The sequence below is a fragment of the Cryptomeria japonica genome, chromosome 3 (assembly GCF_030272615.1).
Source record: "Cryptomeria japonica chromosome 3, Sugi_1.0, whole genome shotgun sequence".
Taxonomy (NCBI): Eukaryota; Viridiplantae; Streptophyta; class Pinopsida; order Cupressales; family Cupressaceae; genus Cryptomeria; species Cryptomeria japonica.
Window position 1 is genome coordinate 157243229 of NC_081407.1, and position 27472 is coordinate 157270700.

The 27472-nt window shown below is 40.3% G+C and overlaps 1 protein-coding gene and 1 long non-coding RNA gene across 2 annotated transcripts in view; one reads left to right on the forward strand and one right to left on the reverse strand.

Moving 5' to 3' along the window:
- The window catches only part of LOC131031022 (uncharacterized), a 70854-nt gene extending 68324 nt beyond the window's left edge, over nucleotides 1–2530 (reverse strand). The window contains exons 1-2 of the long non-coding RNA XR_009102963.1: nucleotides 2163–2530; nucleotides 1936–2040 (exon numbers count right to left, since the gene is read on the reverse strand). This is a non-coding gene — a long non-coding RNA (uncharacterized LOC131031022). The remainder of the gene's footprint in view (nucleotides 1–1935; nucleotides 2041–2162) is intronic.
- LOC131031021 (uncharacterized) overlaps nucleotides 1–27472 on the forward strand; it is a 261890-nt gene that overhangs the window by 73986 nt on the left and 160432 nt on the right. The gene's annotated exons all lie outside the window — the stretch shown is intronic.

Here is a 27472-nt window from a genome sequence, read left to right on the forward strand (position 1 = left end):
AGTTCGAACCAGGGCGAACCCAAGAGGACCCAGGGTTGAACCCAAGAGGACCTAGGTCGAACCCAAGAGGACCCAAGTCGAACCCAGGGGTCTGACAGTCCAAAAATGAATTTTTTTTTTGCAAAATTTAATTTTTTTTGAATTCCACCACATAAAAAATTAAAATGACCCTAAAAGTGAGTTTTAAAACATTAACTTGGCTCATTTCACACAAGTAACATGACTACAAGCAAGGGGAAACGAAGATGTGGGATATGGAGCCAAAACATACTTATTTGGATAAATTCACTTCTCAGCTTGTTGCATTTGATGACTCAGATAGCGAGCAAACTTAAAGTGCAAGTGCAAGTGTCATTGGCATTGGCATTGATTCATCTAATGTCAATGTCAATGATGAGGAGGAGAATGAGGATGACGAATTAGAGAATCCATTTGATGATCAAACTTTAAATTGTTGAAAGTTGAAACAATGATACTTGAATATTTTATCATTTTGATATTAAACTTGATGTATATGATGTTGTTATGGTATGATCATGATGCTATGATTACAATTTTATGTTGGTTTTGTTGTTTATATGATGCTATGTGACATGCTAATCCTAATTCATGCTTATAGGCTGCATATATATAATTTACATGTTTTTGTACTAACAAACCCAAACAAACCTAAACCCCTTTTCAAAATTTTGCCATACCAGTTCTTTGAACCCGAACCGGCAACCTAGCATGACCAAAGGAGAAAAGCGTTGGTGTGATTATGCATTCATGGAACCATAGGTTAATCTCAGGTATTTTATTTACTTTAGTTTCTTATTTCTAAATAATTAGGTTTTAAACCATTCCTTGGGAGTGTGAAGTCATCGTCTTCATTAGGAGTTACAATTTCTCATTCTAAAGAGTGAGGTGTCTCCTCATTCCGTGGGAGCTGCACTTCTTGGAGAATGAGCTGTTGTCCTTTTCTCCTTGTATTTTCTATAAATGCAATTTCATTGCATTTGTAGATGTGGCTCAGGGGATAGACTTCTACGCTTGGTAGATGGACTAGTCAAGTCTTGTTCATTGAGTTTTTATTTGAGCAGCTAAGTTATTGTAAATAGCTTTAGTGCACTTGTTCTTGGGCAGAGATTTATTACTATTATCTGAAAGCTAAGTAAACAAAATATTTAATCAAGCTTAACCTATGGTGTGATAAATGCATAATTACACCAATAAAGGAACTAGTTGTGACAAACATTAAATATTGTTCACCCCAACTTGAAAAAATAAATTGTATTTCTCCTAAGGTGATGCCTCCTTTTAAAAAATAGCCCATAAATTTCCTAATGGTCGTAGAGATTGGGAGGCACCTGTACAGTTTAAGTAGGGATGAGGTTTTGTGGTGCAGGAGCACCTAGTGAGCACATGCCTCCATGTAATATCCCTTGTCCAGTCTGCTGTATAAATTGCTGTTTAAGGCTCAAGGAATATTGTCAAACACTTCACCATCAACCTCTTGACCTGCTTTTATAAGTTTTTGATTGTTTGTTGTTTGTTGTTTTGCTTGATGCCAAATGATGTTTCAGTTGATTTCTTGTAAATTTTGAACATAAGATGCCAATCCTTGAATTGAAACTCAAAAATTAAACTGCATGAAAGAGATACATGGCTAATGCAAAAGAAAATCAACATCTACAGCCAAGAGACATTACGTCAAACAGTTGGCATGCAACTATCATTTGCTGGGCATAAATGCACATCACATTGAATAAATAAGTCCAACTTCAAACCCCTTTTTGTAAGCAATCCTAAGTACAATGCTGTTATAAAGATGGCCAAGACTCCTGGCTCACAATGACATATATGAAGCTACACCTGATCATGCATGCATGCCTACAACAGCAATATTAAGCTCCAAATCTGACAGTGCAAACAGTTATGAAAATTTCAAGGAACCTGATTATAGAAGCGCCCTATGTTTGCCGATGAAGAAGCAACCAATGACCAATGGAAGAGATCTTCTTAAGCCCAAATCAAAGCCTTCTTATAGCCGGCCCTGTTCTGATATATATGTCAGACAATTATAAATAATCAGCAGCCTGAAAGTGGTTCCTTAAGCATCAAAACCCATCAATATCCCTTCACAAAGAGAGCGCTCAAGCTAGAAGGTGAAATCGATGCACCTATAGACTCCCATGAATCAAATCGTGTATTCCTCCAGCTGTTGTAAAGTCTGAAAAACACAGATTAAAACTCAGAAATTGGAAGATGCAACCAGCTCTTATGTAGCAAGATAGGTGAAGATTTTCAACAACAACAATTCCTCCAATGATCTCCAAATTGAACCCTAGCTAAATTTGGCCCTTGGCCACCAGTTAAGCTCCAATGAGATGATTGAAGTATCACCTCCACAAAAGCAACCCTCAAAAGATCTTACACCACCTCAGGTAGCTGTCACAATGAAGATACTACGTTCTCCAATGCCCTGATTTGCAAAATGCAGAAACCCTTGGGTTTGCCTTCTCCAAATACCAAGAAATCATAAATGTCAAGTAATCAAATGCTCGAGAATGAGTTTATTGGCTTCTTCATTGTATATTTATATCTCTCCAAGAGGGGGTCGAATTTCTCCAAAAAAACACTTTTTTAACTCATTAAACTTTTTTAATGTTGGCATTATAACTTAATTTCACCCCCTTGGCCTAGGCACATCACTTATATAATCAATTGGCCCCTTTTTAATGATGCAAAGACCCCTTCTTTATGAAATATTAATAATTTTCTAATATAACATTAAATGCCTTATTATAATTAATTATTAATAAAGTGTTCACTTTATTAATAATTAAATAATCATAACTCCCCAAATAAACATTATTTCTCAATTTCATCTGCACCCGGAAGTTGACCGTTTTATCCTCTGTACGTGCAACTGCCTTACTAAAAATAGAAAGGGTCCCTCTCTATGTAACTTTGACTTACTATAAATAGTAGGTACATGAAACTGAGCCCAAACGAAATCCAATCTGAACCAAACGAAGACCAAATTGGAACATACTGAAATCTGGAGAAGACGAAAACCCCCATTAACCAAGCCCCTGCCTCAGAAGACTTGGTTGAATTTTGAAGAATTTGCTCAATGAGATTGAAGTTTTCTGTGCATTTTTGGACGTTGCAGTCTGATTTCTCCTATATTTCACTGTGAAATACTCCTTACTGTCATTGGAATTCTGTTGGATGTGAAAGGGGGGTGAATCCTATAAATTTTGGCTTTGGTTTCATTTAAATCCATTGTGTTTTGATAAAGTTATACTTGTTTTTGTAAAAACTGCCAAAACCCTAGTCAAGGGTATCCAGTGGCATTAAAATAATGTATTCTTGGTCATCCCCACGTTTAAAACTCATATGATTGAGTGGGATGACCCTTGTAAAAATGAATTTTCATGTTTCTTTCTTGCAGGGCTTCAAAAACAAGGTGGCACGTGCTTTGAGAGACTATTAGGTTTGATATCTCCATGTATCAGACCTCTGAGACAGCTGTATAGAGAAAAGCATCACACAAGACACATAAAAGGATGATTTATCTTGGGTAAGGTGTTGGAAGAGATGTGTGGGGACCCCATACACTCTTTGGAAGCACTTTGAAGTCACCATAAGAAGAAACAAACCATTTGTAGATGACTGTCACAGACATACATAACCAGGCCTAGTGCCTCACAAATGAAGTCTTAGTGGGAAGGCTGGGCAAAGAACATCTTGAGGAGGAAATAAAAGACCCTAAATAGAGTCTCTCACACCAATAAGTAAATAGTTTGGGGTTCCTAAGTGAATTGGAGTGGCCCTTGATCAATATATATGACTGTCCTCACTGTCTAGTTTGTCACAGTCTTAGTAACCAGTCAAGCTTTGCTGCAAACAGTGACTTGTAGAGGTCTTTTACTGTGGTAAGGTTGAAATAAAGGTGTGTCCACCTTGTGTAGGGTTCCCCAATCAAACCTAAAGGGAATAGGGCTTAATAATATGGAGTTTGGTCTTGTAATCATGAATGAGAGCAGTCCCAAATACAAGGGATGAGCGTATGACATTGAAGTTGGCTCTCAAAGGATTTTGTTGTGATATCACTGCCCTAACATGTGTGTGCACCATAACCTATGATGTTGATCCATAGCCTAAAGAATGTCCAAGCCCTAAAAGTTAAATAGTGCCTCAAGGGTGTCTAGGTGGTTGGAGTATAAAATCATGTCCTAATTCATTGTGAACTTTGAACAACCCTATCTCTGCATCATTTTGGGTGTAAGCTATTCTTGGAAGTCCATTATCAACATGTTCAAAAAGTAAGCATCTTCTTGGATATTCTTTTGATGTTTGAAAATTAGCATGTTAAATTTTTTCTTGTAAGTTTTTGTTTGTCTCCTTTGGTGGTCCTAGTAGGAATTATGTTCTTGGCTAGAGCTATCTATATAAGGGGATTTAGTCCATAATCCTAGCATATCATTTTGTTGATGATAGATCTCTTGGAAAAAACCTAAAATTTGATTCAAAAACTTTAACCTAGTTGTTTCCTGACAATCTTGCAAGGGGTTGGCACCCTTTGATCTTCATAAGGGGATTGAGGGAAACATAAGTTTCTTCTTTTTGTCCTAGCTTCCTACTACTGAACAATAGTGTGCAAAACCTCCTAAGTGAGTTTTTAATGCTTGATCTCGCAAGCAGTTTACACACCTTTGATCTCCATAATGATAGCCAAGGAAAATTAATTTTCTTTTGTTGTCTGAGACACACATTGCCAAATTATAATACAAATCCTCCTAATTTGAGTTTCTTTATAGATCGCCTTCAACATTGGCTATGCCTCCTTTCTTGGAATATCTTGTAATGTTGATGCAATGCCTTCATTCTATTCGTAAAGTTGATATGTCTAAAATTATTGTTGTGAGGGTTTGAATTTATACATTAGGGATTTGAGTAAATGGACTGGTACCTATACCGGAATTTACAGTATTGTTGCAAGCAGATTTTGCAAAGGGCAACTTTCTTCCAAAATTTTCATCCAATACTGAAAATGAGGTTAACATTTCTTCCATGATTTAATTGGCTCTTTTTAGTTTATCCATGTTTGTGGTTTTTATAACTAAAATTTAGTTCAGTTTTCAAGATTTGAAAAAGGTACTTCCAAATATTTCATGTTATTTTTTTCCTTATAGGTACCAAGTGTTAAAGCACCCTAGATCTAAAGCATTTGGCAAAGTACCAACACCCATGTTGTATTTGTATCACCACACTGAATCAATAAAAAATTACAGTGCAATCAAACATTAGAGGTCCAAACCAGTCAACGCTTAATGAAGCATTCCAACTAGAAGCTTAAAAGGTAGGATAGACTCAGCAGTAGTTGAGTTCTACTACTTTCAATTCAGCAAAAAATCTGTTGAGCCCATTGAGGAGAATGTAGCTATATCTTAGATATATATCAAATTAATTATAGCCAAATAAAAAAGTTAAAACAATGGTATTTCCACTTGCTAACCTAATTAATCCAGACTCAAAGATTGCTAGCCAAAATGGGAAATGAACGAGGTAGAAAAGGGCTAATATAAAGGCCTCAAACAATACACCATGCCTCCTAGGCTAGGATAAAAACAAAAATAGGAAACTCTACCACACATACATTTTCAAAATTTTTCTCAAGATTGAAATATCCTCTTTAAAGACATTTTAAACATTTTCATCCTCTCCCCTCTCACCATCCTTTAAGACAATACCCAAGAATAAACATGGAAACAAGTTAAACACTTTGTGATACCTCATAGCTCTCTTGCTCTTTAATCTTACAAAAAACAGAAGCAATAAAGAATTACAATCTTACTCTCTAATTCTATACAAAGTCAATACTTATAATTCTCTTCAATAGCTAATTCAGAAACTAGCTATTTACCACTCTATCACTCCAGGGAGAGAGAATCAGAAGCATCCTATCTTGAATTATCAAAGAAAACTTCATCATATCAAACAGGGGACAAAAATTTAAATCATTGCTTGGTGCTCTTTTTTTTTAATCGGTAAATTGAGGGTTCTATTTGGTTTCACATGCCCAAAAAGATTAAGGACATTTATATAGGGATTTTGATACCTTTGAGACTATAACACCTACGAAAATGTGGCTGATAACTGTCCAAACAAACTCCTCATACTGGACCAAACCCAACTTTCAAGACACTACCCCCAATACATACAATATGAATAGATAACCCCAAAAGAATTGGATAAATAGCCCCCCAAAAAATATATATTGTTTCTTGATCCTCAATAGACAAACACAATGCTAAATCATTAACAACAATTCCAAAGGTTTGATCACAACTGGGTTATCTATTGAAGCCACTTGGACCCTTGGCTCATGAAAACATTTAGTTTTGGCTTGAATTACACCACCTTTGGTGAGAACGTGTAGGGTGAAGAGACTAGATGGTTCAAGACAACCATCCAAAAAGATAACATGCAACCCATCAATGTGTTGAGCCAAGTCTTGATAGAACAATGTAGGATTTGCTTTTTCCTTAGGCATATATTGTAATTCTGTCATGTACACTATTTACACTACTCACACAATACACAAACAGAAAAGTTTTATTACAAAAGACCATTCCCATGGAAACCCACACAACACAAAGCATTCCAAAACAAAATCCTTCAAAGGGGGAGTGGGACTCACCACTAGGGGATAGGATTTCTTCAACACATATCACATCTGATAACCTGTAATGTCCCCAGTTTTGGAGAGGAATTAATAAATTAATTTAATTAGTTAAGTTGTCCAAAATATTATTAATTTTTCATGGATAGCTTAATTAATTATTTTAATTAATAATATTAAGTTATTTATTTAAAGTTATCAAATAAATTAAAAAATTAAAAGATGACTTTATATTTAATTAATTTAATAAAGTGACTTAATAAAAAATTATATCATAAAAATAATATTATTTCTAGAAGCTTCTAGAGATGGAATGAGAAAAGTATAAAGGGGGATCTAACTGAAGCTTCAAAGCAGCTTGGATTGGTTTTTGACATTGAATTGAGTTTTGTAGAACCACGGGGTATTTGTAGACTATTGTCTTTGGGAACAAAAACTCCCATAGATAGCATAACTGAGGGAGTGAAAGATCTTCCGAGGGTTGCAGCTGAGAGTGAGGGATAATCTCAGTCCTTCACATTGTGCTTATCGAGTTCATGTGAATTTCATGGTAGACATTTTTTGAGGTATTTTTCAGTCTTTCCATATTTGGCAAATTGGTGCATCGATTCTCATTGGGAAAGAAAGGCGATTTCAGTAGAAGACCAATTGAAGGTAAATTTTGGGAGATTGCTGGCCGTGGAGCAGGTCTGAAACAAATTGGGCTCCATCCTCCATACCCACGATTTTGCCATTACCTCTTAGTTGAAGCTCTAAGTCCTTCACTAAAGGTCAGCGCTAGCCTTGAGAGCATAAGGCGATCCTTCATAGAAGACAATTGAAGGAGAATAAGTATTGGTGCAGGAGTATTAACAGATCTGAAACAAATCGGACTGCAACCTCCATTGGTTTGATTTTGCTGATTGCTCTTTGGATAGGCATCGAACTTGGTATTTGGGAATAGCTTTATGATTGGAGACATAAGGCAATTCCTTTAGGAGCAGATTGAAGGTAATTTCGAGAAGATTGGAAGGAGTTTTCAGACATAAATCAGGCCTGCTATGGGGGTCGAACAGACCTACTGAACCTCAGATTTTCATTCATATCTCTTGATTCAGGAGGCAGATTTTTGTGGGTATTGGTGCTTTGGATTTGTCTTCTCGAGACAATCATTTTCATTACAAATTTGGCACTGAGGACTGCTGAAATTATTTTATATTTCATCTGCATCAGCAACAGGGGCGATTTGCAGAACTACTCGATTTGGGGCAATTGGTAAAGGTACATCAACTCGGACATTGATGCTTCTTCATCCACCAAACAAGGCGATTTATAATCAGGTTCTATTTGGGCATCATTTCTTTGTAATTACATATTATATGCTGATCAACATGGCTGTCCATTATCCTCAGAAATTCTGACTGACAAGTGGGTTGAGTTTTGATCATTAGTACTGTCATTGTAAGGTCCTATTGGTCACTATTTTGAATAAGAAGGAAGAACAAGATTGCATTTCAATTATATGAATTGTCTGAGGTTACTTGCCAACTGTTTGATATAATGTCAGCAAGCTGTAGGTGTATGTTTGTGGGTCTAAATTGGCATAGAACTCTATAATTTAGTGGCATATGCATCTTTGGTAATTGTTTTATCAATTAGAAGTCATTTATAGTTGATCTATCATGAGGAATATGTGTTTGATGACCTCCATATCAATCTGAAAATTTCTGAGACACCCTGTCAGTATAACACGCAAGTTATATTGCAATTTAAAAACCGCATAACATGTAGATTGCAAAGACAAATTGTTAGCAAATACTCCTAATACACTGCAGGGGATATTACAGTGATATTAGAGCGGTTTCTTGCCATCCTGTTGGGGAAGTCTCTTACAATCAGAACAGAGGGAAAGATGGCCTTCGACAAATCCACTATTGAGTTAATGCAGAACTTGTATGAATTATTGAGTGATCTGGAAACACAACAGGGAATTCGAAGAATGTTTGGGAAATCAAAAAGGAATAGAGTTACTTCATCCATGATAGGCAGAAATTTATAGGAAGACTTTGTTAGACATGTTGATTCAAGGACAGCCATGGGGAATGAGTTGTCTACATCAACGTTGCAAGAAGTTGCTCTTGAGACTTCTACATTGGAGGCTAGTATAGAGCATGTTAATGATATGGTGGCAGTGGCGTGGATGTTCATATTTCTTCCTCGCCTTCACATGATGAAAATCAGACTATGGAAGCCAAGGACAGTTGGAAAATCAGTCCCTTGTGGCAGCCGCACCTAGAGAAGGAGATGAGACAAATCAAGACTTAATAGTAATGGATGACAACAGACGCATTTCTTCACTTCATCATGAGAATGATGATACCTTGGCATCATCTCTCGATGGCACTCCAGAATTGGGTGTTAAGATGAGTTTGGAGGGATAAATTCAAATTAGTAGCATTCGGATTGTTCACATCGGACTTGGGTGGATGTGAAAGTTGATCCTCTTCTTAGTGGAGCAGCCACTAGTGTTATGATTACTCATGATGAAGGTAACATTTTGCAATGGCATGATATTATCACTGATTTGTTTTCGGACAGCAGTTGTTTACCTCCTCATTCTCATGAGTTTGCAGCTTTTACTCATGGAATGACAAATGAAGAGAAGTCTACAAATGTTGGCATTCATAGTGCAAGTGTTGAGAATGAAGTTTCCAGTAAGGAGGTGCATGTAAGAGTTGAAGGCATGACACAAATGCATGTCAGTGGTGCTGATTGTTATAACAAAAGTGATACATCTCTTCATCCTCAAAGTGATGCAGCCTTTAATCATGGAGAAGACAATGTTATGGAGTTACCTAATGTTGGCATTGAGGTTTTGGAAGATACACATGAGTCATTGGTTGGTGATGCATCTAGTAAAAGGTCTGATTTTGTGCATCATCACATAGAAGATGTAAAGAGGACTCAAAGTATGTGTGACAAGTGGTTAAGGAAAGCTAGGCAAGCTAAGTTGCTAGCTTCCCAAACAAGGAAACACTTACAAAAGGTGAAGGGGCATTGCAATCATATAGATCAAGCAATACAGCAAAGAGAAGCATATCTTCGATCGCTCTTTTTTCCAATGAAAGAAGACATAGAGATGGAGCATGAGCAAGGTAAGCATGATTACAAATCAACTTTAGAGGAGTCACATATTGCTTCATTGGGTTTACATGATGATCAAAAAGTTGAAGAATATGCAATCATGGATGAGCATAGTGACCTTATGAGATCAGTCACACATGAATTAATTTGGGGTGTTAAGAAAGACGCCTACATTTCAAATTTGATGTGGGCACCTATTTCTTATGATATGGCAGCTATCTACTTGTTGATTGGTGACTCAATCTTCCTTGATTTTGTATGGGTTAGCAGCTGTCCTATTTTGATTTCCAATGCACTTTCAGATTTGGCATGGTCTACATCAGCTATTCAGTGGCATGAGAGTGTGTGGGAACATACCTACTTGATGGGCAGTGAGTATGGGATGGATAGTCTATTCGATGGCTCACTTGGTGTAGAGGTTGGGAGCGAGTATGGTCAGTCTCTTGACTTGCTTCCTTTTGAGGCTTATACTCCTATGGCATGTGATGAGGTGATTGAATTGATTCAGTAGATTCAGTTGGTGTTACAGGATCTCTTTGGTGATGACAGGGACATTACACATATTTTCCCTTGGGACCCCATGTTAATGCATTAGTAGCATCTGCAAGATAAGACTTTCCTTACCCATTAATCTCCTCTATTCTGTTTTGGTTTACTCATCTATGCTATTAGATTATCTGATTTATGCTTTACGAACTGAATATGTTTATCAGATTATAACATTGATCATGATTATAATATTAACATTGATAAAGATGAATTAGATCGACGACTTGCTTAACAAAGTTAAGTGTTGATCTAATGCTATTAGTTATCGGGCTTGTTTGCTTTGACACCGATTCATTATCGGGTGTGCTTATATCGATCTGTTAACATTTGCTTTGACACCGATTCATTATCGGGTGTGTTTATATCGACCTGTTATTATTTACAATGATACCGATTCATTATCGGGTATGTCTATATCGATTTGTTATCAATGATACCGATTAGTTATCATAGACACCGAGTGGATCGGTTGATGGTTGTAAAAGTCACAACCAAGTGACATCTTGGTCGGACATGTCTAAAAGACATGTCCGATCAAGGTGCCACTTGATTGTGACTACCTTATATATATACATCATTCAAAAGAAAGGAGATGACATTGAAATCGATACATGTTCATCCTCGGTACCTGCAGAAAAAGAAAGACAACAACATTATTTTCATAGTTATAATATCAAAATTCTAAATACACCATCCTGCATATAACTTGTTCATTAAATTGGAAATTGTAATAACATTTACACCCCACAAACAACACATAACATAATGTCACAAGAAAGATTCACCATTTTTCCACAAATATCTCACAAAAATGAAAACACTCTACCATACATTTGCACATCAATACAAGGAAAAATTAGATGAGAGGGTTAGAACCTACCTTGAAAATTCTATCCAAAATTTCGTAAAATTTGATGAAGACTTTCCAAGCCTCATCCTTCCAACCATTCCTTTCTCTACCCTTCTTCCTTTCCTCCTAAAAATTCTTCTCTCCAAAAGGATTTCATAGAAAGACTCAAAAAAATTCCTAACAAGAAGAAAAGAACCTTCTCCCCACTCAAGGAAAAAAGATAAATAGAAAAGAATAAGAAACTTACTCTCATAACCACCCCAACCACTAACTAACTCCCATTTTCGCCACTTTAAGAAGAAGGGAATTTTAAGGCCTTTAGAAACACATTAAAAGGTATTTTTAAGGTTTAACAAACCCTTTACCCCTATGCCTAGCACCTAGGGTCAATTTTAACTTAAAACTTAATTTTATTTATAGAAAAACCACATAAATTTGCAAAAAGAAAAATACTACAAATAAATCACATGGAAAAAAGAAATAAATCATTTTCACATTCAAATGACATCACAAAAACACATTAGATCACACACATAACCACAAATTCACAACCCTAAACATATAATCTTACTTCCTCCATATGAGTTAAGATTGGTAATCATGGTAAAAAAAATGAATGGAACTTGCTATGTGATCCTCATAATCCATTGACAATTTATTGGCTCACTCAACCATAGATGTTCTATATCATATGAAATGGCGATAGCTGAAGCATCAATAACTAATCATAACATATGTCTGTTTGCCACATACGGGTAAACGTTTAAATGCAGAAAGTAAATGCACAAAACATAATAACAATATATTTAAGAACTAGTCTCTATATTAATCCAACCATTTGTGTACATCAAGTGCTTATAACATTACACCCAGATATGAGTATCATGATGCTACTTCGAAGGAAAGGTATGCAATATATAATACTTGAAGGGGTGCGACCAACCGTCGCATCCAACTGCCCTTCGGGAAGACTAACCGACTGTCGTAACCCATAATTACTGACGACACCATAACATAATGATTATTCCCGACAACATCATCCCCCCCCAAGAAAAGAAGTCATCTCCGGACAACTTAATACAAACTAGAGATGAGGTTCATACACTAAACAGAATCAAGGTATAGAACTGCAGGAATTGTTGATGCCAGTCGAGCCCGGAACTCATACACCTGTTGTGTCCTCACCTGAGAACCCTTTTCTGCTACCATCTTTTTTTTTTCTTGACACCACAGTCCTCCTGTGCCTAAACCAAACTTGTCTGCAAAACACACTTTTTAGTCTCAGCCTCCACCAACTGCTACTCAAATGATACTGTCTCCCTAGCCAATTTGTCCTCGATAGCCACCTGCGTTGCCCTCTCGACATCCAACTCTTGGGTACGCTGAGCTAAGTCTCACGCTACTACTGCCTCCAACCTCGTGGTCAACTCCTCTCGAGCCCTCGGTGCATCCACCAAGGCAACCTCATGTCCAGCCGAGACATACTTTGAGTTCCTCAAAGCGTACCATTCATGCCTAGAAGTGGCCACAATCCTTTGGCACAAAGGCTAGGGGATGCCTCAAATCCTTCATCACACTCCCCAAAGGCTGATAACTGAACTGAATAACTCCCTAGTGTTGTATGACATCGCGTTCTTGCAATGCCTTCCCTCAAACTCTGTTTGTTCGCAACCTCCAAATTCATCTCCCTCTACGGCTTATGGCTTCCCTGCCAATGCTTAGCTTCAGGCTTCTTTCTCACAGTACGAAACAACCCCAACACTTATCGTGACTTCTCTGATGCCTTCGCCTAACTCAAAAGTGTATTGTAGACATCATTTTTGTGATATTTTAAGATGCCAAAAACCTTTTTTTTCCACTCTAATTTTTTCAGTGTCCTGGCTCCAGACTCCATCGAATGATTTTTCGATCTAGTCGTTGCTTTTTTTTTTTATAAATTAAATGCATGCTTGTGTGAATGTCGGTGCATTTTTCTTTTCAGGTGCCATCACCACCGTTTATCCCTGCCGTGTCGTGGTATTTTTCCTTTCACCCTTTTTTAAACTATTGCCGTGCTCCTTCAGGCCTATGGTCTGTAATGTCTCGAGGCCGTACAGAGGTTATCTGTCGTACAGTGGAGTGAACCCGTACCCGTACGGTGGTTGATCCATACGGCGACTGGGGTCACCTGAAGGCTTGGTGTCGTACGGTGATTGATCTCTTGTAAGGTGGCTGGGAAGGATGTATGGAAGTGGTCGTACGGTGGATGAATACCCGTAGAGTTCCGTCCTCAGAGGCCAGTGACCTTCGTCGACGGTGGTCCACCGCACGATAGTTCCACCGCACGGTGGTCCCACCACCACTTTCAAGAAAATATTTTATTACCTCCCTACGGTTAGGTTCGATTCGCGATTTCTTCCTTTGGTGCTAAATTGTTTCCCTTCAAATTACATATGACATCTTTTAGCCGATGGCAATTGAAATCTTTCTGTGGAGTTCGCCTCTATCCAACACCCATCGGTAATATACCCCTTTGGCTTCCAAGACCCCCTTTGACTGGCGTTTTTATTTGCTCCTTTGTTAATTACTATCCTTCGGCGACTTCGTATCTCTCTTTGGTGCTTTTCCCATGGCAAAATCTTCTTCTTCCCTATGGCGTCGGGTTTCCTTTACTCCCTTCTGTTGCAATTTCTTTTTCCCTCACGATTTTGTCTTTGGCTGGGGCGTGGGCACTTCAATTTTCTATTTTTTTATTTTTTTATTTTCTTTTTGTTTTCAATTTCCTAATCTAATTGTCCAAAGAGTCTTCGGCTCGGGTCCCGTGTCTCTGGGATCGCCCTTCATCCTTCTCGGTTTGCCTCACCTGAGAGTCTCTCATTTTGTTCCCGTTCTTCTCGAGTCACCTTCCCGGCCTCTCGAGTCCCCCTTCCATCCTCTTGGGTCCCCCTCCGGACTCTCGGGTGTCCTTCCGGCCTCTCGGGTCCCCTGCGCGCTTCTCGTGGTAGGGTTTCACTTTGGACCCGTTGATGGCAAGTCTATTTTCAATGGCCATCCGAAGACTTGGAACCATAAATTCTACAGGAACCATGGTCTCCTTCCGGTACATAAGAAGAAGAAGAAGAATAAAGATTTTGAAGGCTGCGGCCTTCCACATAGGGTTCCAATCGTTGCCGACAAGAATGATCATGGGATTATCTACGCCACCGAGGTTTGTCTCCTTCAATTTTACCTCTTGATACCTGATGGGTTCTTCCTTCGGGAACTGGTGTGCGGTGGTGTCACTCACACGGGTGTCTCCCTTCCAATATTCCGACAGGTACACCTCCTCTGTTACTTGCTCTGGTTCCTCTACTTCCAGCCTGTACCTCTGGAACATTTCGTAATCCTCCATCTGCCAGTGGAAGAGCCCGTTCAATGACCCCGTCTCATCCTCGGAGCACTCTCCTAGTTTGAGAATCCCTTCGTCGTTGGGTTCCTTGCAGCCCCATCCTTCGTTCCTCAGGTCGCCTTCTCCTTCACCCTTTGATTGTGAAGATGATGTCATTTCCTCACTAACCAATTGCGTCCCAAGGTCTATGATAAATTTCCTTCCTACATTCTCCATAGATAGAGTGTTCTTCTTCTAGTTGTGGGTGGCCTTGGCTGCCACCAGCCACCCTCTCCCTAAGATTGCATCATACCCTTTTTTCTTTAGTGGGATTACCACGAAGTCCAGTATGAAGGGTTGCGCCCTGATGGTAACTTGCTGGCCCATCAGTGTCCTGATGCGTTTGATTCCATGTTGATCTGCTCCCAGCAGATTGAATGTAGGTGGCCACAGCGTTGGCTTCCCCAGCTTCTGCTAGGTTTCTTCTAGAAGAACATTCACTCCCGACCCACCATCCACGATGGTATCGGTTAGAATGGTGCCAAGGATACCCATCTCCATAATGGCCGGGTTCCTTCCAGTGTTAACTGCCAGCAACATGGGGTCTATTGCAGAACCCCCAAGAACATCCGTGCAGTGGTTGGTATTGGTGCGTGGTTGGGAGAGATTATTCAGCAACGCTGTTCGTAATTGAGGCATCGTCTGGACGAGATTGTGTACCTTCACATGCACCTCCAGTTTTAAAATTTGATTTAGTATAGCCTCCTCCGCCTCCGGTCGGCTGGAAGTACCCGCCGTACCCTTCGCCTTTGCCCTCTCTCATATCTCTTTCTCAATTTCTTCCTGTGCTTCTCGTAACCTTCGCTTATCTGTCTCCGGGTCTGGGCACGTTGCTTGTCTGTCTTGGGCACGGGTTACGGCCAATACTTCCTCTTCTTTGGTTTCCTCGATATTGAGCAAGTTGACACCGGACTTTGGGCAGGTGGCGTCTTCGTGGTCTTCCGGTCCACACCATTTGCACAAATATTGTGTGGCCTCTCCCTTCGGGTAGTCTCGGGCAAAGTGCCCCCACTGGCTGCACGCTCTGCATTGTATCATCGGTCGACCTTTGGAGTTGTATTGGATTCGGCTCCTTGTAATGTTATTGTTGTTATTGTTGTTTCGTCCTTGCCACCGGTTATCTCGGTAGCCTCCCAATGTTGCATTGTTGTTCGCCTGGGAGTTACCGGTACTGCCCAATGTAGTTGGTTGTTCCTGAGTAAGCAATACTTGTTGGTTTCATGTTTTCATGTTGTAGGGGCATTCCATAGTGGGATGCCCCATCAACTGGCATATATCACAATAGGCTTTCTTTGGGCAAGAGCCTTTCGTGTGGTCATCTGTCTTACATTCCGTGCACCAAAGCTCTCCTTAGTTGGTCTTCTCGGACCTCCCTTCATAACCTTCAACTCTTTCATCATCCTCAGCGTGTCCTTTTGCACGGCTTGCACCTTTTTACCGGACTCGCCGTTGCTGCTTCTTCCCTTGGAAGATTTATCATCCTTGGACGAGCTATCCTTCTTCTTTTTCTTCTTGGATGTCTTGGTCTCGCTCTCGAGATCCATCGTTCTATTATATGCATCTTCATACAAGGTTGGTGGAACAATTTTCATCTTCTTCCGGAGGGAGTGTTTCAGTCCCTCCACGAACCATCTCTTTTTCAACCCATCCGCTGGTTGACTCTCCATTTTCCCCAACAGTTCCTTGAGTCGCCGACTATAGGCTTGGACCATCTCGTTCTTGTTTTGCTTTGTGCCATATATTTCGGCTACTATTTCATTGTTGTCTCTGAGGAGGTGAAACTCTATCTCGAACTCCTTCTTCAGGTTGGGCCATGTGCCGACTTTGGCCTTATCCATATTGGAGTACCGGTCGATGGCCACTCCCCTTAAGGTTGCTGGAAATTGTGTTACCCATTCGTCCTGGTTGATAACACCGTTCGTTGACCATATAGTTTCGCAAGTGCGGCAATGGTGGACGGGATCTTCCTTCCCGTTGCCGTTGAACTTCGGCAGCTTCTACTTACTTGCCATCCCACTGCTGGGTCTCACTCCTCCGATGCCTTGTGTGCTTGTACCTGGTGATCCTCCGCCTTTGCCTCCTGCACCTGACCCTCCACTAGTGGGTCCTCCGGAGAAGGTTGTTGACCCCGAATCGAACAAATTGCCTCCCGTAGAGTACCCTTGTGCTCCCCCGGCACCTTCGGCCGTACTGTCACCTTCGGTCCTCTCCCTCCGGTTGGTTGTCTTGCTCCGGTTGTCCTCCGAAATGGACAAGTTCTTTAGTAGGTCTCTAGTAGCGTCGATCAGGTTTATATTTCACCTTGTTTGTTCCACCAATTCTTCACGACTTCTTACCCTACGGTGGTATTCTGGCGAACTGTAGAGTTCTCCTTTGGCACCCTCCGTGACTCCTAGGTTCCCTTTGGGCAACCCTGCAACAATGTAGAGAGTATAATTCTCTCTGTCTATCTCTGCCTCCGCAACCTTCGTGACACCTCCTGGGTTCTCTTCGAGCAACCCCTCGGCCAGTCATCCCTCGGCAAGCTGCCTTAGCCTACGCCTTCGTTCTATCTGCTGTCTGAGATTCAACGCCCTTTGTGCCACTTCCCATTCGTCACTTTGTATCTTTTTATTTTTGTCCTTATTTAGTATATTGGGCATAAATCACTTCCGTACATAGCAAGCACACACCATGTACACAAAAAAAAAACTTATTATTTTCCCTTTCGGCCACAATTTTTGTCAACATTGTGTTGGGATTATTACAGGGTTCAATTTCCCCTTTGCCTCTTGCCATCACACTCTGCGTCCCAACGACGATTGTTTTCTTCGTATTGTCGGAGGACCTGTTGGCGTCACTCTGTTGTGCCTTGCACACTCTCCCGTCATTGACAGGGTCCCCTTTCCTCTTTTTTGGTCTTTTCGCCTTCGCCCTGTTGAGTTCTGCGCAGGCTGTCTCGTGTCCTTTTGAGCATGCCCGTAATCAGTCCATGAGATGATAGTGTCATGTGCAGTAGCCTGTGAATCCGTAAGGTCAGTTGAACCTTCGGGCATTAAAATTTCTGAGAGATCATTTAAACTTGTAAGATCGCTTGAGATAGGTGAGGAATGGTAGAAACTTGCAAAATTCCCTAAGTAAAGGATAGAGCGTTCTGAAAGTCGCATAAGGACCCAAAGTGCCGATTTTTACCAAAGGATATAGAAGAGATAAACGGATGCAAAGTGTCAGAAGTCGACAAAACCTCTCAAAATCCTGAAATTCGCACTGAGCGGGAAAATTACATGAGTTTTTAAGAGTTTGCAAAATGGGTGAAAATCCCGAAATTTGCCAGTATTGGATAAAATGCAAGAAGTAAAACTTGGCAAACTCCTTCAAAGCCCGAAAATCGCTTTATAAGGTGAAAGTGCGAAAAAGTAAAAGTTTGCAAAGCACACCAAAATGCCGAAAATCACGATTTTTGGTGAGCGGTGGAAGTTTTAAAAGTTTTCAAAACCTCTTAAAATCCCGGAAATCGCACTATAAGGGAAAAATGCCAAAAGTTAAAAGTTTGAAAAGGCAGCCAAAATCCTGAAAATCGCGTTATGAGGGGTAAGTGATGGATGTAAAAAGTATGCAAAGTTCCTCCAAACCCTGAAGTTTGCATTGCAAGGTAAAATCACGATTTTCGCCAAAGCTTGAAAAGCAACATAAAACGCCGAAATTCACGTAACAAGGGAATAGTGCGAAAAGGTTTAAAGTTTGAAAAGCCCTTCCAAACCTCGAAATTCGTGTTATAGGGGTAAGTTGAAAAGTTTTTTTAAGTTTGCAAAACCCCTGAGAATGTCGAAAATCGCACAGTGAGGGAAAAGTGGAAAAGTTTAAAAGGTTTGCAAACTCCTTCCAAACCTTGAAATCGCGTTATAAGGTAAGTGGGAAATGTAAAAGTTTGAATCATAAACCCAAAACCCGAAGTTTGAATACCAAAGTAAATTGCGATTTTCATAACTTGCAAATGCCACCAAAATCCCGAAAACCGCGATTTGGAGGGTAAGTATGGGAGAGAGTTGAAGGTTTTAAAGCTTGCAAAGCGTCCAAAATCACCGAAATTGGGAAGGACTCCCCAAACCGCAATTTTTGGTAAAACTTACAAACTTGCAAAACTCTCCAAATAGCCGAAATTCGCCATCCAAGGTAAATTCCGCGATTTTTTTGGCAAGTATTAGATATCGTGAGGTGAAAATGCCCATCTTTGACGCAGCGAGAGGAAGAATCGCAGAGTTTGAAGTTCGCAAACCCTTCCCCCATTCTCCGAAATTCGCCCAAAACCGCATGAATGTTGTAGCGTGAAGTTAGAAAGCCCTTCAAAGCTCAGAAAATCGCGATTTCTTAACATTGTAACCCCTTTTCAAAATTGCTTTTAACCTAAATCATGCGCAAGCCAAAAATCGCCCAAAGGTAAAAATCGCTAAATCTAAGTTCTTAAATTGCTGCATTTTTTTCTCCAAATTTAGGCTCGAAAATTTGGAATGGGGAGTTAACTGTTGAAATTTGAAATTGTAGAGCTCTCCCATTCTAAATTTGCAAATTGTGAGTTTGTCTTTTCAAAACGTAGGGCATAAGATAGACATTTTTTCAAAATCCAAAGGAAATCCTTCTTGCAAGACAGGTTGTGCGGATTCATGCCATTCATTTTGCTAGGTAAGTTTGCTTTGTCCCTCTTAAAATCATTTGAAATATATGCGAAATTCGATGGATGTGTTTGTGTGAAATTGATTAAAATGATTAAATCTTAAATCCGCATCTTTTCCCGTTTATAAGGCGTTAGGCAAAACAGCTGGAATTAGAGTCTGTTCCTAGGAGTCAGCCAGGAAATGCATTTTCAGACTTACGAAAATTTTAAACTTCGTCCGTTTTGAAAATCAATCCTAAAGTGCCTAAGTGTAAATTTGGCAGTCAAAACCATCTAAGTCGTTGAACTGCAATCGAATAAGTATAATTCGTTATCAAAGAGCTTCATAATGTTCATGTCTAAATCAATCAAGCTCTTTAGCTAAAGTATCATGCTTTCTTTAAATTCGGTTTTGAAATTAATCCTTGTGTGCTAACATATCCCTTTTATCTAGCCCACTTTGTTTCTTTATATCGTCTCGTAATTTGCGTCTAGTTGTGTAGGATAAATGCCTAAATCGGCAGTAGAATCATCAAAGACGCCTAGTGCAGCCGAAACGTCATGAGCATCCAAGTCAGATATCCCTCGTAGAGTCGAAAAGATGAAATATCAGTATCAGAGAGGAGGATTGAGGGAATCAAAAGTTCAAAGTGTGTGGGAAAATGTAGGTGATACTGACTTGGGGCACATTGATATTCAGGATTTCAGAGACCGAGTTTTCTCCCCTAATGCCTATGGAAGGCCTAGGTGGATGATGGAAAGTGGCATCGCTCAGGCAACAAGATTCCCCCCATCAGTGCAAAATTATGAGCTAGTAGTGGAGGCTGCCCGACATTACCAACCAAACACCAGATTGGTGCTCCTCGAGAATATGGTCCTTGTTGACTTCACTCCTAAAGCCATTGGCAACGCCTTTGACATCCCCTTCCCGAACAACCCCATAGCAACAACTATAGATGAAGCACAGGTGGCATATGATATGAATCCCGCCAAATGCAGAACACTGATAAATGAGGAGTGGTACAAGGAGAGAAGACCTCCAAGCATCAAGATTGGGAAAAAGACCTCTAGGAGCGACTTTCACAATTAGCATGGAGACATGGTCACATTGCGCAGCAGGATTATGGGACTCCCCCAATCCAACTACTTTGAAGAGTGGATGTTCTACTTTACAGAACAGGTCTTCGTTGGGAAATCCAAGTTCGACTGGGCCCAGATCATAAGTGACAACATCCATACCCAATTGATCGAACTTGAGGCGAAAAAGTACTTTACTATGACATCCTATCTAGTCTACATGTTCGCCAGAAACCAGCCACTGCCAGGTTTAATCATGAAGGGTGAAATTTGGAATGGGCCTAATCAGGTGAAGGTATATGATCTTTATCCACAACTACACTATCAGGACATAGCTCAAAGGGAAAAGAACAGCCCTACCTATGCAGTCGGTCAATATGAGCATGTCAATGATGCTTTCAAAATGCGCCTGGTCAGGCTGATGCAAGGAGGACTTGTGATAACCCTTCCTCACCACAGGATGTAAGCCTTTTAAACACAAATAATGATAGAATCAATTATTAAATGGTGTAATACATCAAATAGTGTTAATATACTAGAGAGGAAATAATAGTAATAAATTACTAGGAAAGGGTTAATTAAATATGTTTATATTTAATTGATTTAATATAATTAATATATTTAAATTATGCTAAATGGGAATCACTTTATATTTAATTGATTTAATATAATTAATATATTTAAATTATGCTAAGTGGGAATCACTTTATATTTAACAATTAATAGTTAATGTATTTATTATATTAAATATACTCACATTTAAAAAGGTAAATATGTGTGTGCATTTATGTGGACCCGCCCCCGCTGGAAGTGGTGGGACGGGAAGCCGCATCCCAGGCTACGACTACCGTCACACCCCTCCCCTCGGAAGGGAAGTGGTGTGACGGTAGTCGCAGCCTAGGCTGTGACCCGTCACATCCCTTCCCATGGAAGGGTCCCTGTGGAGGGACACGATCACTCCCCTCCACGGGTATTAAACCCAAATAAATCACAGGGGTCAAAGGGAGTTAAAAAAAAAGGAAAGAAAAGGGAGACAGGGCAGGTAAAAAGGGAGATTGCGACACTACAGATTGGAAACTAGATTGCAGGCGCAGTCAGGTAAGAGGGTCATAGTATGTATGCGTCAATAGATATAGATAATAATATTTAATATATATTAATGAATATAATGAATAGTTAATATATATATTAATAAATATAAATAATGGATGTCTGAATACATATGTTAATGAAAGGGTCTTAGATGTTAAGGAATGTGTATAAACATAAGTGGAAAATACATAACAATGAATAGTAGGAGTATATGTTAGGAAATAAATATGAATATTGTTAATGAACATTTTAAGGAATATATGTAGGGAATACATGTTAAATCAGGAATACGTACATGTGGATTATGGAATAGGAAAATAGTAATAAAAGGCAAAAATGTATTATAAATGTAATCACATGCTGGAGGCTATAGGGAGGTAACTCCCTTAGTCTAAGGGAGGGATTATGATAATCCCTAGAGAAGTATATATACTGAACATCTATATGCATATGTATGGCTTGGTTGACTAAGTTCAACCAAGAAGAGATGGATCTGGCCAATCCCCTCTGAGGACTTGGGTGATGAGGTGCATCACCCAAGGAAAGGAATGGACATAGGGTCTTCCTTGGATGGCTTGGGTGTAAGAAATTACACCCAAGGTAGGAATCGAATTAACCTTCGATTTCCTGGAGGGCTTGGATGTAAGAAATTACATTCAAGACAGGAGTCGAATTCACCTTCGACTTCCTGGAGGGCTTGGAACCAAGATGGGTTCCAAGAAGGCGAGCCTCACGACCGCCTAAGGACATACCTTCATATGGCATTCGTATCCTTTTTACTAGATGAGAATTGTGATTATGTAATTAAATATTTTAAAGTTAGATTGCAAGTTAAATTACTTATATATATATATGTTGTATTCTAACAATCTGTTTTGCAGGACAATGATCTCTAACTAGTAGGGACATTACAGGACTACACATAAGGCTTTCAGAGCAAGATACTATTTTGGTACAGAGGTATGGCACCTGGTTCATCCAGTTCTGAAGATTCTCCTACATCCAAATAGTTGGCTTTGAGGGTGCTCCTTTCCGACTTCCGCGATACTCGACCGATAAAATAGTTCTTCTGGAAGTCGCAAGGCAGTCACGTCTGGTGAATAGTTTACTCAAAGACAAGAGGTAATCCGGATTCACCTTCGGGAATGATCATAGGTAACCTCGATGTCCATCTGAAGAACCCAGCTCATGCAGAGGAATCCCTTGCAGAACTAGCCTCCTACGGCCTACAAGAACATTTCCCAAGGAAATGCTTTGATCACGACAATCTGGCAAAGAGAGCCTATGACAGGCGATACAGAGCAAAGGAGTCAGTTGAAGATTATTGGAAGAACTGCTCTGATGACTATGAAGTTCGACGACGCGAATATTCAAGGCTGAGTGTGCAGCAAATGCGACTCTATGAATACCATCGGTTCCCAAATCAATTAACAGATTCTGTAAATTGCCTACAAGTCCGAGAATTTGAGGCGGTACGACATCTCTTGCCAGGTATCGATTGGTCACAAGATCCAATCACTGATTTTGAGGCGGTTATGGCAGCCCTAGGAAGATACACTAACCAGTGGTTGCACCAGCAAATCGAGCAACTGATTCATGAGGGAGTCCAATTCACCTACCAAATGATGGGTAGCCTTGATTCTCAGTCCTTTGAAGATGAGGGAACCTCCAGTGCACCAAAGGAAGAGGTTGAAAAGCTCGAGAAAAGGAAGAAGGCTAAGCCAATAGAGGGACTCGGACATCTAAAAGAACAAGAAGGGAGAAGATCCCTATTAGGAGACTGGAGGTCACTTCATCATCAAAAGACCCCAGTTCGTCTGATGATGTAGTTGAACTAGATTATATACGTACTCTGCCTTCCCAGAGCGATATTGACGCATTCGGAGCTGATGATCTTCCTGAACAAGACAGGCTAGATACAGAGGTAAGAGCCATTGAATCTACCGAACCCGAGAATCAAGTGGAGGAAGGAGAGATTCCATCCATTCAAGGGCTGGAGATGCATGAACCCACCCAACAGAGCCGCCATGAATTGCAGATGCATAGTACTGCCAAGGATGACTTCACTGTTGAAGGAGAGCAAAGAACAGAAGAGACCCGCGAGCCTGAAAGGACTGAGGAACAACCATCACATGAAGATATCAGACAATTGTTCAGTGAAGTAGGAGAGAATTCAGCTGCGAGAAAATGACTTGACACTTTCTCCACTCCTCTTGTAACAGAGCAGCTGCAAATATGCAATGAGCCGGCTGAAAACATTAAAGAGAAGAGTGCAAATTTAACTATAGTATTAGCCCATACCATACCTCAAGATTGGTTAATTGCTCGAGCTCAGCGAAAGGCAGCCACCAAGCCACCCATTGACTTGGAGGACATTTTCTCGCGCATAGACGAAGCCAAGTCCAAGGGGAAGAAAAAGCCTAAGGCATATTCCCGGATAACCAGAGATGAGCAAAGGAACAGTACCCTCCATATCACCACCCCACCTGTCAATAAGCCAGCGGATCAAGTTACATTGGCTGATTATAGCATCACAACTGTCCCCATTGGACGAGCCACTAAGGAACAGGAAAGGGAGGAGTTCAAAGACTCCGTGCAAAACATGCTCAGACAACTCGAAGAGATAACTGCTGAAAAGGACATGTATCGAGTTCGTGCTAAGTAGGCCGAGGGGTATATTGATCAACTCCTGAGACCATTGCATAACACTTCCGAATCCCATATTCCCCCTATAGCATTGGCACAAAGGACCACTACAGAATTTGAAGGAGTACGGGATACCGCCAAGGCCGTCAAAAAATGGATTCAAAGCATTAAAGAAAAAGGAGAGCAAATCTTTAAGGATTTGCGTGAAATGGCCCTCCATAGGGAAGCCACTATTATCAAAATGTGTAAGCTAAAGAAGGAATGCTATAACACATGAGGTGATTGCCAGGGCATTGCCCCTCATTAGGGCTCTATTTTGGACCTGCTCTCAAATCCCTGCTATTGATACTATCCTAAATCCTTATAGTGTCAATACCTTCAAAGAATGGTATTAGACCCTTAGCATGAAGGACAACATGAAGGATAATATCAATAAAATGCATGATACGTGCGATGACACTTTATACAATGTTAAAGATCTTGGTGAAAGGATCCTCAAATCCATGGTTCCCGGTTGGAAAAATAGTATGGAGGATAGTGAGGTGCAACCACAGTGGGAAGACAGGCTTAATCCTAGGGTCACTTACTCCGTGCAGGATTTGGATTTTGTTGTTGGGTTGCAAGCAGACATATCATGTTTTGAAAATCACAAGTCATACTGGAGGGAAGAGCTAGAGAATTTAGATAGCCTCCTATAGGGTATTCATTACAAAATGCTTAATCCTCCTATGCCGCCGACGACCGAACTATTCGAGTTATGTCTAAGATTTCAGGACTACGTTTGGGTAGAGCGTACAGCTGATCGGGATATCTGGGGAGAGTACCTGCAGGACGAGGTGGAATTCATCACAAAGGAATCTACAGCTGAAAAGGAAAAAGTGCTTTCTTAAAGTGCATTTTTCTTTTCAATTTGAAAAACACTTTTTGGGCAAAGTTCACACTTGACTGCCAAGTCAACTGTAAACTTTAAACTTTGTGCATGTGCACTTTTTTGAATTGTTATGGATAATTTTAATTTCCTTTTTTAGGTAGTTATTGCTCCCCTTTGGGTGGTTGTTGATATTTACCCTCCATTTATGGGTATGGGTACCTTTTGTAAAGATGAATCTGGGCCACTTGTTTAGTATAGATCTTGGCCATTCATCTATTTTTGGAAACCTATTTAAAAGGACTGATTTTCCCTTATTTTGTAAGAAGTTCATGGATGTTGTTGAGGCTCTGGCGAAATTTATACAGGATTAATGAAAAGTTAAGGCTGTTTCTATTTCATTGTGAGTGCATGGTCTCCTCCTTCACCATTTAAATTATTTTGTTATGTCTTTCATTTTTCTATAGCATTTTCTAGATAAACATCTGATAGAATCCTCGTTGTTCATACCATTAAGGACTGACTGACTGTCATTCCCTTGGCATGGTTAATCTGAACCTTCTCATATGCTTAGTTCGGTTATTAAACAATTAGTGAATGAATATAAAAATTATGAATCTATGTTTAATAGCATGAAAACCTTATTTTCCCTTGAAGATCGCACTCGATTCTTACAAACGTTGTGCTTAAATAGCTGATAGTGTTTAATCTGGTTATTTGGAGGTGTGACATCTATTTTTCTCAGTGTTCCACGGGCGTCGGGGATGCGGGGACGCATCTCCGGGATGGGGGGACCAAGGGTCTAAATTTGGGGACGACGGGGGGACGGCGGCGGGGGGGTGGCGGGGTGGTGGTGCTCATATACTTATACATATACATATAGTACTTGAAAAACTAGTTTTGAAAAGATGTATAACAGTATAACAGTATAAGAATTAGATTTCAAATGAAACTATAGGAAATACCAAGATTACTTAGATTAGTGATACGTAACTAATTGCTAAAAGTAAATAAAATTTGACAAATGAAATTGTCAAATTGGAGATTTCTCATTTCTATCATATGAATATCGAAAAAGGAAAACGAAAATACGAATATCTGATGCCATTGCAAAGTCTATAATAATAAAGATGATTAAATGATTCATCATTACAATGAGTAGCCAAATACAAATACGTGTAGCAATAGCATTACAAAAGAGACTAGAGTCAAATACAAAATGACAAAACTGAAAACTCAAACTGTAGCTAATGGAGGCCTCTAATCATCTGCGAACGCCTCCTCACTGGAACTGCTGGACTCCTGAGGATCAAGGTCCCTCAAGCTCACACCAACTAGCCCTGCATCTGAAGTGGTAGGATCATCCTCATCAATCTGTGAAGGCTCCTCTGGCTCTACATCCCATCCACACTATACTCTCCTTGTACATGAGTGTCTTGCGGTCAATGAGACGCAAAGCACTGTGTACAGCCACAAGCTTCTCTGCTCTCTTAGAGGTAAGTCTATTCCTCTTAAGAGAGTGGATGAAGCTATATGTAGACCAGTTCCTCTCAGCAGCTGAAGAACTGAAAATCTGGGATAGTAGACAGATGGCTAGAGTGGTGGTCAAAGATTTCGGGCCATGACAATTCCACCATAAAAGTGGGTCCTCCTGTGCCATGTTGTCTATATCCATCTTTGCCGCATCTGAATAACCTCTAAGAGTGGCAAATCTTCCCCACTCAGTGCGCATTGTGTCGGCATCTCTGGAATCAAACATCTTCTCTATGCACCTAAAGAAACCCGCCTTCACCTCATCATCCCGAATCGGTGTCAGTCTACCCGGTCTAGCCTTGTACCACTTAGGATTCAAGGCAAAGGCAGCCATATGCAAAGGAGTGTTCAACTTGTCCCATCTACGCTGAATGATAGGCTGGATTTGCTCATTGTAGAATGCTAAAGAGGGGTCCTTCACTCGCACAGCAGCCCTCATCTGGTCAAGCATAGAGTCAATGCACTCATACACCTCTCCAAGGTTAGGTGCATCCCCATCCCCATATTTGATCACTTGGAATACTGGAGTAATGATATAGACAATGTATTTCGCATTAGTCCAAAACACATCACTCTTCACTATCTCCTTCACCCTTCTCCCTTGCTCTTTCTTGGCCTCAACCCACCTATTCCACTCATTAGTCATAACCATGAGTTGCAATGCCTCTTGCAACTCAATCATTCTCTCCAAGAGAATGAAATAGGATGCATATCTAGTCTCAATTGGTTTCAAGAACTCCTTCTTCGCGAAGGTCCTGAAGAGTGCATGTGAAGTGTGGTGGTTGCAGATAAACATCTGCACATCTCTCGCATCGGTGACCACTCCTCTAATCTAGTCTATCTTCCCCATGTCGTTGAGTGCATTGTTCATGGCATACACACAACATGGGGTCCACCAAATGTGTCTATAGGCTGCCTCAATGAGTCTCCCTGCTGCTCTACACACATGGGCTGCATCTGTCACTACTTGGACCACATTTTGTGGCCCAACCTCCTCAATAGCCTTCCTGAGGACCTGAAACTGG